The sequence below is a fragment of the Schistocerca gregaria genome, chromosome 1, assembly GCF_023897955.1.
Source record: "Schistocerca gregaria isolate iqSchGreg1 chromosome 1, iqSchGreg1.2, whole genome shotgun sequence".
NCBI classification, from domain to species: Eukaryota; Metazoa; Arthropoda; class Insecta; order Orthoptera; family Acrididae; genus Schistocerca; species Schistocerca gregaria.
In genome coordinates this window covers 539,754,670-539,774,675 of record NC_064920.1, presented here as the reverse complement: position 1 = coordinate 539,774,675, position 20,006 = coordinate 539,754,670, and the positions used below count along the sequence as shown (strand labels likewise).

Here is a 20,006-nt window from a genome sequence, read left to right as displayed (position 1 = left end):
TTTTTGCTGGTGAAAATATGACTTAAAAATATATGAAACAATGCTAGCATGGAAATACATAGAGCTTGTTTACCTTATCGTAATTTTTTTCTTTCACTGTACTAAATGAGGTCAAGAACAATTGTACATTTCATATTCAAAAGAGTTGAGTTTTTACTGTTAGAACAGGTCTTCTAATGGAAATTACTTCATTGACTGACTGTTCCCTCGGTTCTGTTGTGTGTGTTTCATTCATAATGTAAAATTACTTCAATTTATATATTTCTTTTAGACGCGTAAAATGGTTCAAATGCCTCTGCGCACTATGGGACTTAACTTCTGAGGTCATCAGTCCCCTAGAACCTAGACATACTTAAACCTAACTAACGTAAGCATATCACACACATCCGTGCCCGTGGCAGGATTCGAACCAGCGACCGCAGCGCTCGCGCTGTTCCAGACTGTAGCGCCTAGAACCGCTCGGCCACCTCAGACACGTAGGCTTTTTCTGTGTCCAGATATTTGAAAACGTAAATCATTTTTCGCTTTCAGACATCTGGCTTTTTTCGTTGAAGAGTACTCAGTGGAAAAAAATCCAAATCATCACAGAACATTTGCACTGTGTCAGGAAAACAAAGCAAACTAATAAAATAAAGACTAACCAAGCGAATCCGCCATAGTTCGCTGTCAGATACAGTCGAAACTTGGCGGAATGAAAGAGAGGTGAAAATAATGGACGCCTGTTTTGACTTAGGTGTTAAACTAAAAACTTTCGAAGGAAATGACTGTCAAAGTTTCGACGCCAATTCATCAGTCCGCTCACGGAGCATGTATTTCAATGAGTTGGTTAGTTAGGTTTAAGTAGTTCTAAGTTCTAGGGGACTAATGACCACAGCAGTTGAGTTCCATAGTGCTCAGAGCCATTTGAACCATTTTTTATGGTAATTGAAAATTAAAAACATGTAATTCGTACTGTTTCTCCTTTTTTTACATTCATGCTACAAGAGAACCAGTGCGTTCAGCATGCATGACGATACCTGCCAGAAAAGCATTCAAAGTATAAACATTTGTAGAACCGCGAGAAACGTGCAATGGCATTTATACCACAGTCACTTTTTTTTCATATACGAGTAATTAGGAAAACATGCTCGTTAATGTAGCTAAAAATCTCGCCACCTGGCGCTAATTTCGCGGCTAGCTGCGCATATTGAAACAGGAAAGATAGAGCGTGCAATTGATAATTGATCTAGCTGTGTATTTTAATTCCTCAATTCTACTTCGGGTTTCCGTTTGCTCCGCGGTTCCTCTGTAATCGACGAATGACATTCTTCACTTTTCAGTAAAAGTGTATGTCGTAGGATTAACAGGAAGACGTGTACTTTGGAAGAGTTACTTTTAATGGAAACGTCGGTGTTTTGATTTCATCGACAAACAGTCGATCGTATGAGTGATCGCTTTGCCACCCCTCTAGTTCCTAATGTAGATAAACAGCGCCAATTTTACGAAGGTCGCAAAAATTTGTTCAAAAACTAATAATAGGTTCCTTTTATCAGATCTCCCGATTTTGTGGCTGTTGTCGGTCCTAGTTGGTTTATCAGTGACCAAATTTGCCACTGACTTATTAGAGACAAAGAAAAACAGTTTTCTGGAAAGTGTTAATCGGTGTCAGTTGTGATGATAAAAACTTCTTTTAATAATAAAAATAAACGCTTACTTCTTTTTTTAAGAATTTCAATATCTTGACGATATCACAAAAAATATTGATGTCACATACTTCCACGACAGCGAAAGAGAGAAAAAAAACCAACATAAGATTTGATTCGCACACGGGATGCAAATTTTCGAAACTGTGCTCAGCCACTGCACTACCAACTCACTTGGTTACATGTTGCATGAGCGTACTGATGAAGTGGTGTCGAAACTTGGACCGTCATTTTCTCGGAAACTATTTAGTGCTGGCACCTAAGTCAAAATGGGTGCGTCTTTATTTTCACCCTACCATGTTTTGATTATATCGGAGAGCGACGGATGGCGGATTCCCCTTGCAAGAAGATACAAAAGCGCGAGATCCATTATTGTAAGTGAGTGAGCGCGGTTAGAATCCGATCTGTCGAGTGTGAAACGACCTTTGCTTGGGTTCGTCTGGATCCCACAACAGCCATACGATTTTGGTATCTTTGGGTGCAGGAGGGCCACACTCAACTGTATGAAAGATCTCAATTGTCGCACGCGACTAGAGGACGAGAGGATAGGACATATTCTTCGTTTCACTGTGCAGTATCGATAAGCAATATCATGTACTTTAGGCCACACTTAAATTTTATTGTTGTTCACCATTGCAGTACGACATAATCCTAGAGACTCTACTTTTGCAAAATTCAGAATATTAAACTTTCTCATAAGACGTTAGTAAACAGATGGGCAATAATTTATATTAATATTATCTCCACGTTACTTTTCCCAGATCTTGTTTATGTTTTTGAGATTATGTTAGAACATTATCAGGTTGAGTTCTCCTCAGGTTCACAGTACATTTCGTCACCAAGGTGGTACTGACGACTGGCACGCCGCGCGACGTTCGGATTCTGCAAAGCAGATGCTTCCAGTCTGTTAGCAGTGTCTTCTTCTTCTGCTTCTTTCGAATGGGCTAGCTAAGCACCACGATATTCAACTTTTCAGCCTGGAGAGGGACTTGATGTTTGCCCAGTAATCCCGCTCTCTCTGGCTACGTTTCTCCTTTCTCTCCTTTGTGCAAAGAGCGCCGCTCTTTTTATGGGGTGATCTGTCCTGAAACCTCTTTTCTTTTAGTATCCTTCTGAGAAGTGCTCGGTTTCTAATGTCAGGTCCTGGATGTCTTTCTTGACTTCTATCAGCCATGGTGTCACTGTCTTTCTGCTATTCCAGTAGTTGAGAAGTCGGTTGGTCAGTCTTGTTTGGTCCATCCTTGTGGCATGTCCGTAGAAAGCGAGACGTCTCTTCCTGGCTACATCTGTGATTTTCTCGGTATGATTGTATAGCTCCTGGTCTGATTGTCTTAGTATCACTGATGTTGGTGAGGTATTTTGCTTTTCTAGTGACAATTGAAGTCGTACCTTGGCAGCCTGGAGTTTGAGCATATTGAGCTGCTTTACTGCTACTTCCACTGAGCTTGCTGTAACCACCAGATCATCTGCGAAAGCTAAACAGTCTACTACTAGTCCCTTCCGTTTGTGTCCCAGGTAAATACCGCTCGGTATATATTGTGCTTCCATTTCTTTTCACCACTCTCTGATCACCTTGTTCAGTGCGCAGCTGAAGAGAGGAGGTGAAACTCCATCTCCCTGTCTAACTCCTGTCTTTATCCCAAAACTTTCTCAAAGTGTTCCTGTGAACTTTGCTCGTGATCTACTCAGTGTCTTTTGGAGAAGGCTGTCGGTTTGCTGGTCCTGGCCTATTACCTGCAAAATTCTCATAAGAGTATGTATGTCGATTGAATTTTATGCTTTCTTGAAGTCAACGAATGTAACTACGTACTGTTTATTCGCTGATTTAACTTGACTTAATACTGACTTCAAGTTAAGGCTCTGTTCAGCATAAGAACGGCCTTTCCTAAAACCACCCTAATAACCTCCAAGTTTTGGATCCAATCGAGGCTCGGCTCTATCCGCAGCTCGTGGTCGTGCGGTAGCGTTCTCGCTTCCCGTGCCCGGGTTCCCGGGTTCGATTCCCGGCGGCGTCAAGAATTTTATCTGCCTCGTGATGACTGGATGTTGTGTGATGTCATTAGGTTGGTTAGGTTTCAGTAGTTCTAAGTTCTAGGGGACTGATGACCATAAAGTCCCATAGTGCTCAAAACCATTTTTTGAGGTTCGGCTCTGTCCAATAATGCCTTGGATAATATCTTATAGGTGACTGGTAACAATGAGAACCCTCTATAGTTGTTGTTAGTAGTGTCTATTACACCTCAATAGCAAATTCTTGTACGAAGTCTCAAGCAAACGTTTTTCAGTCATACTCCAGCCACCGAAGACTGTCTTTGTTTTGTCGTATAGTTGAAGTCATCATCTTTTGTTGTCAGTTCTGCCATACAAATTCTTTGCAGAAACGACCATCATGTTAAACGACGTCTATCTTCCAACACCACACTTGTTTAAGAAACATTCTCCCATGAAAGCGTCGTTGGGACGTCTGTGTCACTTGTGTATTTTGTCCAATATCAGCACTCTTCCGATGGGACCCATTCTGTCAGATTATAAAGTTCCTAGCCGGGACTAGTCGTCCACTGGACGGATAGCTCTGAGATATTTTGCCCTGGCTCTACAAGCGACTGCTGATGACAGGGGCCCTTCCTGAGGAACACTGTAGCGCTGAAAGTGCAATGGCTGTCATTACCCGAAGACGTGCACCTTCTTCTGAACAGAGGTTTTACAGATAGTTTATGTTTTTAGACTTACGGGTGAATCGAGAAGTACATATTTACCAAATTTGAAATCTTTTCTAATTTTTCTGGAAACATTCTACAGATTTGGTTTCGCTTCTTTACTCTTGATGTTGCGGAGAAACTCCAAGCGGGTGTTTGCGTTGTTGCAGTGATCTGCCCTCTTTTGCTCCTCATGTACTATTGTAACTTATTCTGTCGCATTAGGTTCCACTTCTATCGCAGTTATCTGAAGTAAGGAAGGAAGGAAGATTAGAGTGTAACGTCACGTCGACAATGAGGTCATTAGAGACGGAACACAAGCTGGGATTACGGAAGTATGGGAAGGAAGTCGCCCGTCCTGTTTCAGAGAACCATCCTGCCGTTGGCCTTAAGGGGGGTTGGACGCCAAAAGAGCCGACTTGGAGCAGAGGAGGCACCCTAGGACATTTTAATTTCCACTTACTATACTTTTACAAATAAATTCATAAAACTTTGGCAGCATGACCAGGAAGTTCCATGCGGCTTTTCGCGGATGATGCTGTAGTATACAGAGAAGTTGCAGCATTAGAAAATCGTAGCGAAATCCAGGAAGATCTGCAGCGGATAGGCACTTGGTGCAGGGAGTGGCAACTGACCCTTAACATAGACAAATGTAATGTATCGCGAATACATAGAAAGAAGGATCCTTTATTGTATGATTATATGATAGCGGAACAAACACTGGTAGCAGTTATTTCTGTAAAATATCTGGGAGTATGCGTGCGGAACGATTTGAAGTGGAATGATCATATAAAATTAATTGTTGGTAAGGCGGGTACCAGGTTGAGATTCATTGGGAGAGTCCTTAGAAAATGTAGTCCATCAACAAAGGAGGTGGCTTACAAAACACTCGTTCGACCTATACTTGAGTATTGCTCATCAGTGTGGGATCCGTACCAGATCGGGTTGACGGAGGAGATAGAGAAGATCCAAAGAAGAGCGGCGTGTTTCGTCACATGGTTATTTGGTAACCGTGATAGCGTTACGGAGATTTTTAACAAACTCAAGTGGCAGACTCTACAAGAGAGGCGCTCTGCATCGCGGTGTAGCTTGCTCACCAGGTTTCGAGAGGGTGCGTTTCTGGATGAGGTATCGAATATATTGCTTCCCCCTACTTATACCTCCCGAGGAGATCACGAATGTAAAATTAGAGAGATTAGAGAGCGCACAGAGGCTTTCAGACTGTCGTTCTTCCCGCGACTGGAACAGGAAAGGGAGGTAATGACAGTTGCATGTAAAGTGCCCTATGTAGATGCAGATGTAGATGAAGGATTCAGGATTCACACTCATAGCTGAGGAAGTTCAAAAACATATCAAAATAAATTTTTCATAATTTTTTCGCTTACTATTGGCTGAATATGTTGCTACAGGTACACTTTTCTTCATAAGTAAGAGAGAGTCTGCGAAGAATTTTGCACAGCATACAAACCATACGCAGAGGTGTATGAAACTCTAGAATTTATTTAATTTATGAACAAATAAATGAGCTGTTACATTTTAAACTTCATGTTTAGAAAATAACTCAGATTTTATAGTTAATTGTCTCAATTTTTACCACAGTTTGTAATAGATTTGGAAAATTCTAGAGTTTCGTACACCTGTAAGTATGATTTGTATGTTGTGCAAAATTCGTCGAAGAATATCTCTTACGTATGGAGAAAAGTGTACCTATAGCGAAAAATGCAGCCAATAGAAAGTGAAAAAAAAATGATGAAATATCACACATAAAGAAAATTTATTTTGTTATGTTTTGGAACTTCCACTGCTATGAGTGTGAATCCTGAATCCTTCCTGGTCATGCTCACAACATTTTATGAATTTATTTGTAAAAGCATAAACAGTGGAAATTAAAATATCCTATGGTGCCTCTCCTGCTCCCAGTCGGCCCGTTTGAAGTCCTACCCCCTTAAGCGATTTCGGGATATTACAGAAAAGCTAAGTCTGGGTGGCTAGATGCGGATTTGAACCTTCGTCCTCCTGAATGCGTCTCCAGTGTGCTGAGCACCGCGCCATCTTACTCTATCGCAGTCATCTGAAGTTTCCATCTATTCTTCTGTCGTGATTTCTGTCTTACCCAGATAATACTGCTAAGAACTGTAGCTGCGACTGCAGTGTAACGTAGCTCGCGCACGCAGAGGCGCAAAATACCTGTGGGCTCTGCATAAAGACGCGCGGGGTAGCCGTGCAGTCTAGGGGCCTTGTCACGGTCCGCGCGGCTCACCCTGTCGGAGGTGCGAGTCCTCCCTCTGGCATGGGTGTGTGTGTTGTCCTTAGCGTAATTTATTTTAAGTTAGATTAAGCAGTGCGTAAGCTTGGGGACCGATGACTCAGCAGTTTGGTCCCGTAAGACTTGACCACAAATTTCTAATTTGCTCTGCATAACGCAACACTCCTTCAGTTGTCAGTTGCAACTGTAGTTATTTATTCAGGCTGGGGAGAGATACTGGAAACTGCCGTGCCTTCGTTCTTGAAGTTGATTTTGAGGTTAGCGGTTCGATAATTGCTACACAGATTATAATCTGGTGAAAAGCAATCGGTACTGTCCCACTTCGTGGAATAATAAGTGATTTACGATCATGCGTTTGACTCGACTAATGGAGGTCAGTTCGTTTTACTGGACGGCGAATATTTTTCGGTGCAAACGGCAGGAACATCCGCTGTGCCCCAAGAGCGCGTAGTAAGATCTAATTAATGCTCCCTGCATTCATTCACGGTTTTTCGGGAAAGGCTAGCAGCGCTATCGACTTATTCGCTAACGATACTGTTGTCTAATAAAAGGTACCGTCACTGGTCGATAGTAATTAACTGCAGAAATACTTGGGTAAAATTTATAATTTTTTTTTACAAATGGTTCAAATGGCTCTGAGCACCTTGGGACTTAACTTCTGAGGTCATTAGTCCCCTAGAACTTATAGCTACTTAAACCTAACTAACCTAAGGACGTCACACACATCCATGTCCGAGGCAGGATTCGAACCTGCGCCTAGAACCGCTCGGCCACTCTGGCCGGCCTATTTTTTTTAATACAAATTACAGTTTTTCTTTAAGTGTCGATAAATAAGAGATAATGATAATATATATGATATTATCCCATTAGAACATTAGCGGTGAACGTTTGGAGTCTTGTAGATCTTTTTAATACTAACAACGAAATATTACAAACTTGGCCTCATATTTTAAAGAGAAAAAGACCACACTAGTAAGATATCAAATCAAGAAATCGACACCGTACGAAAATTTGGGCTATTATGCTATAGTATGGAATTATGACGTTCTGGAAATACAGCGTTTAAAATTTACGGCGTGTATCACTCGCTTCGCTCCATTGCAACCGCTTAGTACCCGAACTCGAAATACTGTATAGTGAGACAAGAAGTTTGTGAAATACTGTTTTGACATTCGTAACATGCCTTGTCCGTTGAGTAAAAGTGCACCGTTTCTAACTCGTAGCTAGTACCAGAGATCTCTTCGCTTTCAATAGTTTTATGTTGCGATTCACAGGTGCAGTGTAAACGAATGAAACTAGTGGCTGTGTCATTAAAGAAACAGTGTAGCGGTGTTAAATTATTAATATCGGTGTTCTTTTTTTATTTTAAAGCTTTCACTGTAAAACTGAAATACCTTTTGCTGGAAATACTTTGTTCTTCACCTTGACTAGATTGTAAGTGCCGCGCGAGATTAGCCGAGCGGTCTCAGGCGCTGCAGTCATGGACTGTGCGGCTGGTCCCGGCGGAGGTTCGAGTCCTCCCACGGGCATGGTTATGTGTGCTTGTCCTTAGGATAATTTAGGTTAAGTAGTGTGTAAGCTTAGAGACTGATGACCTTAGCAGTTAAGTCCCATAAGATTTCACACACATTTGAACATTTTTGAGATTGCAAGTGTAAAATCATCAAAGTCGTTTCATAACCATTTTTCAGTAGTTTATGTTTATTCATTTTGATTCTGAAGCGTATATATACATAGCTCTCGGATGTCAGTACGAGAATAGCGTTAAAATACACTGCAAGTAAGAAGAAACTACAAGCACTTATTTGACTTAGCATTGATTGACTGAATTGTTGGATGTCCTCCTGGCGGATACCGTGCCGAATTTTATCCAATTGCCACGCTAGATCGTCAAAATCTCGAGCTGGTTGGAGGTTTCTGCCCATAATGCTCCAAACGTTCTTAGTTGGGAAGAGACCCGGCGTCGTTGCTGGCCAAGGTAGAGTTTGGCAAGCACAGAGACAGGCATTAGAAATTCTGCTGTGTGCGGGCGGGCATTATCTCGTTGAAATGTAAGCGCAGGAATGGCTTTCCATTAAGGGCAACAAAACGGAGCGTATAATATCACTGTGCTGTAGGGGTGCTGCGGATTACAACCAAAAGGGCCCTGCTATGAACTGAAATGACAGCCCAGAGCTTCATTCCTGACTGTGGGGCCCTATGGCAGAGGACAATCATGTTGTTATCACACCGCAGTCTGGGGCAGCTCCAAACACGTCTTCAGCCTGAAATCTCATTGACTGACGTAGAATTGCCTTCAGTGATGAGTCGCGTTTCGAACTGAGTCCTGATGACCATTAAAGACGTATCTAGAGACGCCACAGACACCAGTGGGATACGAACCCCACTGCTGTCCGCCATACGGCCTGACTACTATGAGTCATGGTCTGCATTGCATGTAACATGTGTCCAGTTTTCATTGTCACCGAGATACAGCTGGTGACAAAGATAGGTTTTCATTTGATTACTCCAGATACTATAGGTTTACTCATTGACTGTCATTATTGATTGTGAAGTTCAAGCTGTGCGGTAGTGCTTCAAAATAAGGAAATGGGAACTCAACAGGCCATTAAGATCACGCGACAGTCGACCGACATCCGTGTCATCCTCAGTTGTTCATCATCGGATGCGGTATGGAGGGGCAGGGGGTCAGCACGCCGCACTCCTGGCCGTTGTCGACTTTCCGACCTTGGAGCCGCTAACTCTCAATCAGACAGCTTCTGAAATGGCTTCACGAGGCTGAGTGCACCCCGATCCAGTCCTTCCTAGCAAGAAAAAATCCGTCACAGTACCGGGAATCGATGCCGGATCTCCTGCAGGAGGGTCTTTTGCGTTGGTAGTTGTACTTCAGTTTACATAATTGAATTCTTCAATCGTAATTGTGATTTTTTGCCGTATTGTACTGTACGTGAGTTTTGTATTGAAAACGCTGCTGCTGTATGCAGAGAATCGCTGAGTACCAGGTTCAAGAGTGCTTACCTGTGTTTCCACTAAACTGTGTGTGATTAGTATAGTGCCCAGTCATATTTCATCTGAACGTGCAAATGAACAGAGTGTGGGTGAAGTAGAATACATTATTCAGTTGCTATAACGTAACCCTTTGGCAAGGAAACGCAAAATTCTGCACGTACATCGAGAATGTGTCGGACATTATATATGCACGGCCTCTATCCTTACCATTTGCAGCGGATTCCACGCCTTCGATGAGAAGACGAAAGTAGACTATTGGAATTTATCTTTGGCTAATTGCAAATCGGGGAGAAATCCTATTAATACTCTTTACTTAACTCTCTATTTAAGTCACATTGCTGATCCGACAAAAACTCGCATATATTTGTCGAGACACATTTTCAAACCAGCTTTTCGGGAAATGTGGTGTGGTATATAGATAATCCTGTCGATTGTGCCTGTTGTAATACGGCGTCATCTTACAGGGCCTGTTATGTAGCGTTCTTTGAAAACGAGCCTCCACAATTATTGAAAGAGATTCCTTTGGATGCAAGGATGGGTATGTCCATCCGGCACGACGGGGCCTCTGCACGTTCTAAACGTCAACTGACACCTCATCTAAGCCTAACATTTCGTGGAAGATGACTCTGCAGAAACTGTAACGCCAATTCGATTTTTGCCTGTGAGAATAGCTGAAAGGCTACGTCTGCAAAGAAAAAGTAAACGCAAGAGACAAATCGATCGTTCCGTTTACGAATGTTATAAAAGAACACCAAGACAACGATAGAAGTGCGACGCATGGTGCTGGCAAGAGATTTCGAAAGCGCATTGAAGTGAGCGGTGGAATTTACGAAAATCAAGCTTAAACTTAATAATTTGCCTTCGCTTAACACCTTCTCTATTTGTTTTTTGTTACATTCCATCAGCTATATCTTCGTAACCATTAAAGTTTGGACACAAATTATGAGGAACGTTCTATTCGAATTAGTCAGTACTATCACTTCCTAAAATTTTTATTATTGTTCCTGAAACAGTTCGTATAAACAGCTATTTTTCTCTCGCTTAACACTCAATGGAGTGGGATAGAAAATCACACTGTACGATCCCTTGTAGACTATATAGAGTGTTTCAGAGTTTTTGCGTCAAACGTCTAGCTGTCAAGGATAACAACTTTTGTTAGAGTCAGAATGTTCACAGACACTTCCCTGTGATGCTGGGCGTCCTTTAGTACTCGCTGGCCCGGGAACAACGAGATTTCACCGAACTAGCAGGATATATTAACCAGGTGTGTTGCATACTGCCTGTCCCAGTAAACTGATAGTGATTTTCAGCGAGAAAACCACAAGAATGCGTGTTTCAAAGTTCAGAAAGATATTTTAGAAGCAACTTGGAAATTTTAAATTTGCTCGAGCCAGTCCCTTTCATGCAGAGCAGTGACTAGATTATAGGCAACACACCTTGCCTATGCCGTGCCGCCTGTCAGGGGCATAACAATAGCATACATGGAAGCGTCAGCCAACATTTTGTTTCTATCAGATGTTGTTCCCTATGACGTGATCTATCATTCGTAGACGTTTGATGCAAAGTCTTTGAAACGTCATTTTGCATGTAGATGGACATGGGGATGTGAATAGGAAGTGCCAGATGACTACACAATTATAAGATTGATTTGGAATCACCATTCCAAGCATAAAAGAGAAGTTATCATAATACTGGTGGACTGGGCTAAAAGAACCAGTGAACCGCAGTATTTGGTGGATGGGCTCTATCATTTAAGAACAGTCTTCAGAAGAAATTGTCACGCTAACAAAGAGATAAATTGGGAACTACTTCCTGTATCATCTAGAGCCTCTAATGAAAAAAGAACTAACTAAAGACAAAGTTTCCCTTCCATGTGCAAAAACTGTCACAGATCACATCAACATAAAATGCTTAAACCATCTAGAAGGACGACGGTTCAATCCCGCTTTCCACCATCCTGATTTAGGTTTTCCGTGATTTCCCTAAATGGCTTTAGACAAATTCCGGGATGGTTCCTTTGAAAGGGCACGGCCGACTTCCTTCCCTGTTCTTCCCTAACTCGGTGAGACCGATGACCTCGCTCTTCCACCAAATAAACCAACCAACCAACTAGTAGGTATGCGAATATTTGAACACTGCAAAGAACCTACGCTTGGTGCTAGCCATAGCAGGAGTATATAAAATACATTGCACTTGCTGTAAAGCGTACATAGGAACTATAAAAATAACCAGTAACACTCGCCTTAAGGAGCACAAGAGCAATAATTGTCGCCTGGGCAAGAAGGATAAGTCAGCAGTAGTAGATCATTCACTGGGGCTAAGGGACCACCGAATTCATTTCTGACACTGGGGTTTTAGTAAGATCTAATCATTACTTTGCTAGGATTTACAGACATATCATAGAAATACAAAATCACAACAACAACTGTAACAGAAAAGAAGAAGAATTGAAATTAGAGAATTTGTGGGCCTTAGTGTTAGATAAACCAAACAGCGGTAACTCTTCCATGCTACGAGCCCCATAGCATACGTAGATACGACTCCGTGATCTTAGGCAGCAGTCACGACCGGCGAGAGATACTGGTAGGGGTGCTGCAAGCCATCATACTTTATGACGTAGACGAAGTAGTGGCCCTGTGTACTGTCTGTCCATACTGCTTTCTAGGTCAGTAAACCTGCTGATGATGTCTTCAGCATTGGAAGACGAAACATGAGGGAGGGAATTATGCCTTGGACCACGGACTTATGCCCATAAAACAAGTATCAGCAATAATCCAAATACCGTTCGTGTAAGTCTATACTCCATGATTAAAGGGACCTATTCTCTTCGTCTTATATATTAATGACGTGGCGGACAATATTAATAGTAACGTCAGACTTCTCGCAGGTGATATAGTAATTTATGATAGGTACTGTCTAAATAAAGCTGCACTAATATTAAGTAAGAAGATAATGAAATTTCAAAGTGGTGCAAATACCAACAACATGCTTTAAGTATACAGAAATGCAAAATTTTACATTTCAAAAAGTGTATGACTACTAATCGTACAGTATCAATGAGTCACAATTGGAATTAGTCAACAAGCAAATTCCTGGGCCGACCGATGTGTCCGAGCGGTTCTAAGTGCTACAGTCTGGAACCGCGCGCCCGCTACGGTCGCAGGTTCGAATCCTGTCTCGGGCATGGATGTGTATGATGTCCTTAGGTTAGTTAGGTTTAAGGAGCTCTAAGTTCTACGGGACTGATGACCTCAGAAGTTAAGTCCTATAGAGCTCAGAGCCAAATACCTGAGTGTAACAACTTGCAAGGATGTGAAAATGGAATAAACACACAGGATCAGTCGTACGTAAAGCAGCTGACAGACTATGAAGGAGACTGCGAAACAAACACTGGTGCGACCCATGGTAGTATATTGCCCACGTTTTAGGACCTATACTAGATAGGACTGACAAGGTAATTTGCAACTGTGCAAAGAACGGCAGCACAAATGGTCGCAGATTTATTTAGTTCACAGCTGAGTGTCACGGTAATGCTAAAAAAACTTGAAGTCGCATTGGCTTGAAGAGAGACTCAGTTACCCCACGAAAGTCTCCTTGCAAATCTCTGAGAACGAAGATTAAGTGAAGAGTCTGGGAATATATTGAGGCCTCCTATTTGTCGCTCCCGTAAGGATCGCAAACACACGATTAGACTAATGGTAGCGTTCACAGAGACATTGAGGAAGTCATTCTTCTCGCGCTTCATACGCGAATTGAAATGGAAGAAACTTTTAATACGTGGTAAAATGTAGAGTTTCCTCTGTCATGGATTTGTCAGTGGTTTGCATAGTATGAATGTAGATACGGAAGACGATGGCTACTCAACGTACGTAATTTTCTGTGCAGCTTAGGCCTGATGTTGAAACTATGAATGTCCTGTAGATCATTCTGCTCAGGAGTGTTGAAAGCGAAAACACATTAAACTGTGTGTCATCGTTGTCTTGGTTTTCTATCGGCGATGAGCCGTGGTGTAAAAAGAGTCTAAACGCTCATCTACGGATCATTTTCAGTGTTTATGGCAGTACTTACCGTGAACAGCCTGTTGTTTAGGGCTATTACTTTCAGTAGCTTCGTCTTGGTCCTTGGTATCTACGTTTCTTTTTACAGACACCTTGTTTCGTATGACGTACCACGTGTGTGGGGAATGAAAAATATGTTTACTACATAATCAAAGCATTGCTAATTTAGTTGACTGTCGGAATGTAGAGTTACCCGCATCAACAAAAGTGTTTCATCGTCCTCAAATATCGTGAAGGTATGTTCATATTGTGACTGTCCTTGTACTGGCCGGAAGGTCACCATGACGTTTTTATTTATTTATTTATACGTCATGTTCTGTAGGACTAAATTGAGGAGCAAATCTCCAAGGTCATGGTTGGTGCCAGTACATGTAATGACAACATATAAGTAACAACAGATAAAAATAAAAAGTTTATGAACCCAAAAAAGTCATGCCATAAGTTTCAGTAACCGCAGTCAACAATATAACATAAGAATCAGATAAATTTTTCGAGGAACTTCTCAACAGAATAGAAGAAATGACTCATGAGGAAACTCTTCAGTTTCGATTTGAAAGCGCATGGATTACTGCTAAGATTTTTGAATTCTTGTGGTTGTTGTTGTTGTTGTTGTTGTTGTGGTCTTCAGTCCTGAGACTGGTTTGATACAGCTCTCCATGCTACTCTATTCTGTGCAAGCTTCTTCATCTCCCAGTACCTGCTGCAACCTACATCCTTCCGAATCTGCTTAGTGTATTCATCTCTTGGTCTCCCTCTACGATTTTTACCCTCCACGCTGCCCTCCAATACTAAATTGGTGATCCCTTGATGCCTCAGAACATGTCCTACCAACCGGTCCCTTCTTCTAGTCAAGTTGTGCCACAAACTTCTCTTCTCCCCAGTCCTATTCAGTACTTCCTCATTAGTTATGTGATCTACCCATCTAATCTTCAGCATTCTTCTGTAGCACCACATTTCGAAAGCTTCTATTCTCTTCTTGCCCAAACTATTTATCGTCCACGTTTCACTTCCATACATGGCTACTGTACTTTCAGAAAAGGCTTCCTGACACTTAAATCTATACTCGATGTTAACAAGTTTCTCTTCTTCAGAAACGCTTTCCTTGCCATTGCCAGTCTACATTTTATATCCCCTCTACTTCGACCATCATCAGTTATTTTGCTCCCCAAATAGCAAAACTCCCTTACTACTTTAAGTGTCTCATTTCCTAATCTAATTCCCTCAGCATCACCCGACTTAATTCGACTCCATTCCATTATCCTCTTTTTGCTTTTGTTGATGTTCATCTTATACCCTCCTTTCAAGACACTGTCCATTCCATTCAATTGCTCTTCCAAGTCCTTTGCTGTCTGTTGTGGTAGCTTATTGAAATGGATGCAGAAGCATACTGCACACCTTTCTGCAGAAGAGTTAGGGAAGTCTGATCCAAATGCAGGTTGGATTTCTACCGACTATTAACTGAGTGAAAGCTGCTTATTCTTGGGAATAAGCTGATACTGTTAACAAGAAACGACAGCAAAGAATGTACATATTGAGAGGCTAATGTCAAAATTTCCAGACTAGTGAAAAGGGGTCGACAAAAGGTTCGCGAACTTAGACCACTTAATGCCCGAAGCGTCCGTTTCTGAGCCAAAAATATCCCTTTAGAATAGGAAGAGTTACACCTAAATATAATACCATACGACATAAGCGACTGAAAATAAACAAAGCAGACTAATTTTCGTGTCGAACGATCACTTACTTCACATACCGTTCGAGTAGTAAAAATGGCAGCATTAAGTCTTTGAACAAGATCCTGAACGTGGGCTTTCCACGACAGTTTACCATCTATCTGAACATCTAGAAATTTGAGCTGTTCAGTTTCACTAATCATATGCCCATTCTGTGAAATTAAAACGTTGTGTTTTGTCGAATTGTGTGTTAGAAACTGTAATAACTGTGTGTTACTATGATTTTGTGTTAGTTTATTTTCTACAAGTCATGAACTTATGTCACGAACTGCAATCTTTGAAACTGAGCCAATGTTGCACACAACATCCTTTACTACCACGCTAGTGTCACCAGCAAACAGAAATATTTTAGAGTTACCACTCATTACCACAACTTTACTATTACTGCTAATCAAATAACCATGCAAAGAACACTTTCGCATTCCCTTACTGTACATACTATACATGCTGTGCATACTATACATAGTACAAAGTACGTCAGTTACAAATTAAAAACATCTGAGGCAAAGGCATTATCCATATTAGTGCCATACAAAGCTACGTATTATAATTTACCCTTATTCATATATGGGATTCAGGAATTTACACATAGTAAGCTGTTCATAACACGCCTTAGATACAATGTGACGAGTGATTAAAACCTATATGCTGGGCTTTACCTGTCTGAGCACTACGGTCTTAGGTATTGTAAACACTAAAAAAGTTTTTACTCTGTAATTGACGTACTTTATAGTATGTATAGTATGCATAGCATGTATAGTATGTACAGAAACTGTATGCGAAAGTATTCTTTGCATGGATATTTGTTTAGCAGTAATAGTAAAGTTGTATTGTAGTAGTAATGAATGGTTATACCGTGGGATTGTGTGTGCACTGCTGGAACAGCGCTATCTAGTGGCCGGTTGTGAACCACTAGAATCGCAGAGGTAAACCGGCGCGGAATAGGGCAGTGTGATGCCGACCGTTGTTAGTCGAGCAGCGGTGATGTACCAAATAGTTTTACCTTGTGACTTCGGTTTTACATATCTGATGGAAAAGAATGACCATGAGAGCATTTGTTTTTTTACTTTTGCTGCAATGATTTTATATCAGCTGGTTTGCCTCATGTATCGTTATATCCAAATGGTTTATAAATATTAAGCTACATTCAGGTATGTGGTACTGTACTAATACTAATGTATATAGTGTAACTCATGTAAGCCCTCCCTCAAACTTGTCATATTATGTCTTCACATATCCGATGATGGCACCTTTAGTGTGTTGAAACCGATTATCCAGTAAACAGTATTTAAGCGATCTTAGCTTTTGAGTTATTTCTATTTTCCACATTTGCAACGCGAAAAAATTCAGTAGGGAAGCACCAGGATTCTGTTGCATGAACAGAAAAATTCAATACCACCCTGGAAGCACCTCCGCAGGAATCTTTGCATTACATGACCGGGGAAACTCGAAAATCAAAACACTTTTTACAAAATATAAAAGCATACAACATCTCCTTCCAAATTACTTATTTCGGTGTCAGTACGATCAATAGTAACAGCGATGAAATAAATTATGTTTTTTTCCATCCAAGGAGAAACCTATCCAACATGGGATCATTAGCACTACCCAACGAAGTCTATAAATTTCTGCAAGTTTATTTCATCGGAAATGAAGAAACAGAAATTGAGCAACGATGCCCAAATATCAGTGGGTTGCGACGACAAGTAGTCAAAGGTGTACAGAGGATCTTACACAAATACAATCAACTGACTCGCATACTGAAAACAGCACTAGACCGAATGATTTCTGATGACTATAAAGTTGTAATACGAGCCGACAAAAGACCCGCTGGAGATAACGAGCACTGATTTAATTTCCCTCAGATAGATGAAGTCGCCATCGTAATTGTGCACAGTGAAAACCGAGCCGTGACATAATTGTACAACGGAGAAGAGAAGGACTACAAATGATCTCCAGTATCCATTAATATTTCTGCGCGGAGAGGACGGAGATCATTTTAAGGTGAGACAAATCTAACCAGAAACAGCCGTAGAACAAGTGAAAAAGTCATTCTATGCTTACCGCTTAATGATCAGATACAATGAAACATGTAATCACATTCTCAACACTCGCCGTTTATTCCAACAATTCATGGTAGATATGTTGCAAAAATAGAAGGGGAACGGATGCCTTACGTAAGACTGAATCAGAAGAAACTACATACGAAAGAATACATCCACCTTCGAGATGCAATCATAAATGACGTAAACATTGATGACATTGCAACAATGGTAATCTTGCCCCCATGATACATAGGAACTCCGAGACACGCACACGAATATACTCTTGCCGTGGCTCATTGAATCTAAAACAGCCATGGGACCCCTTCAAAGAGAGCTTGAGTGATGACACACTGTACCAAATTCTATAAGCTCATCCTGAACCGACCATCTAATTCAACGACAACATCTTGAATGAAACACTCATTCGCTTAGAAGATAAATGTTTAACAATAAGCAACCAGATCTAAGTATAACTTGGGATGAAAACACCATGAAAAGATGCTATCAGTGTGCTAATCTTAGAAGTTACAAAGGTAAAAAGCTACGATATCAACGAATTACTTCAATACATTGCTCACAACAAACCACCCCTCAGTGATAATCAAAAGAGAACTTACAACATTATCGTGGACCAGATCAACAACACTGGCGGAATTATTTACTTGGACGCAGCAGGCGGCACTGGGAAAACGTGTCTAATAAATCTAGTGCTAGCGGAAATACGTGCTATATAAGGCGTCGAACTTGCACTGGCATCGTCCGGCAATGCAGCCACACTTATGGAGGGACGACGATCCGCCCATTCCTCCCTCCAATTTCCTTTGAATATAGCCGAAGAACAATTCCCGCTATGTAAAATCTCAAGAGCATCTGGACGGGGTGTAACTTCTAAAGCAAGATAAAATTATCTTCTGGGACGAATGCATAATGGCACGTAAATAAAATCACTCGAAGCCATGGACAGAAATAACAGCACATTTTGCTCTACATCCCTTGCAAATAGGCGAAGGCATGTGTCCTACTGACCAGACGAACGGCACCATTAAACTCAACAGTGATTTCTGCAACATAGCCACTGCTGAAAATAAACTCATCGACCAAATTTATGAAAACAAATTGGTTATTTGAAAGAGCCATTTTGGCAATTAAAAATAATGTTGTCGACGATATCTACTTTAATATTGAAAGTAAAATTCCTGGTGAAGAGAGAATATACAAATCGATCGACACGATGATAAACGTCGAAGAAAATGTAAACTTCCCTACAAGGTTTCTTTAGTCTTTGCAAGTACCAGGAACGCCATTATACTGCCTTCGACTTAAAATTGGATCTCGGATCATACTACTCAGAAATCTCAACTCACCAAACTAAGTTATGGAACAAGGATGATCGTCAAACAGCTATCGAATAACATCATCGAAGCCGAACGTATGACTGGAAAGTACAAAGCACACACACTATTTATCCCCAGAATACCACTGATCTCTACTGAACTGCCATTCCAATTTAAAAGACTGCAATTTCCAATCAAATTAGTCTATAGTTGTACAGTTGACAAAGCCCAAGGACAAACGTTAAAATATTGCGCCATCAACCTCAAACACTCCCCTTTCTCTCACGGTCAACTGTGAGTAGCTTACTGTCGAGTAGGAAATTCGAAAAAATTGTACATATGTACCCCGGATAACAAAGTGATAAAATGTTTTTATAAACAAGTATTGTAAATAGATTACGTTTTCAGTAAAAAAATTATCTCTTATACTTTAACAAGTATTTTAAATAGTTAGGATATGTTGTCAATATTTTTTTATATCAAATACTTCAACGTTTATCCTTTCATTGCAACCATAACACAATCTCGTATCAAGTCCCTGGGCGAAGCTGGTTACCCCAGGAAGCTACAATCATACCATTGTTCAAGAGGACAACTCACTGCTTGAAAAAGTATTGAACATGATACTAAAATGCACGTTGTGTGAAGAAGCGGACACGGGACATAATAGAATTGTTAACCCAGACCATTTAACATAAAAAGAAGCTGTATATTAATTACAAAACACTGTCGGTGCGCTGGTATCAATGCTACATGTAAGATTTCGTATGTTAAGGTCTGTTATTTGCTGTGATTTGTGTTTGCAGTGTTAGCAAGCAAGCATAATTTGCGTAACAGGTAACGTCTGTAGGTATGGTGCTTCGATTGCATATGACCGTATCTTTTTATCGTTTTGTTTTACACTGGCTATTTGTTTTGTAATTAATATATTCTTATAAATATAAGTATATTGTGTTCACACCTTCTGGTCCGTTTTCATTTTTGTAATATCAGGTTAGAAGGTGTCTTACGTTAGAAAGGTACAGAAGATAGATGTAGTACTACAGGATGTTTGTTCCACAAGTCTCTTAAGTAAATATTCATATTGCGCTTTCACTGTCGATGATGTTATGTCTAACATCACCTAAAGTTATCATTAAATGTGGTTCATAGTCAATAATGGCGGTGTAACGCGAACTGATTACTG

At 40.8% G+C, this 20,006-nt stretch overlaps 1 protein-coding gene across 1 annotated transcript in view; it reads left to right on the top strand.

Annotated features, from left to right (window-relative positions):
• Positions 1-20,006, top strand: part of LOC126355638 (serine/threonine-protein kinase S6KL) — a 782,652-nt gene that overhangs the window by 261,480 nt on the left and 501,166 nt on the right. The gene's annotated exons all lie outside the window — the stretch shown is intronic.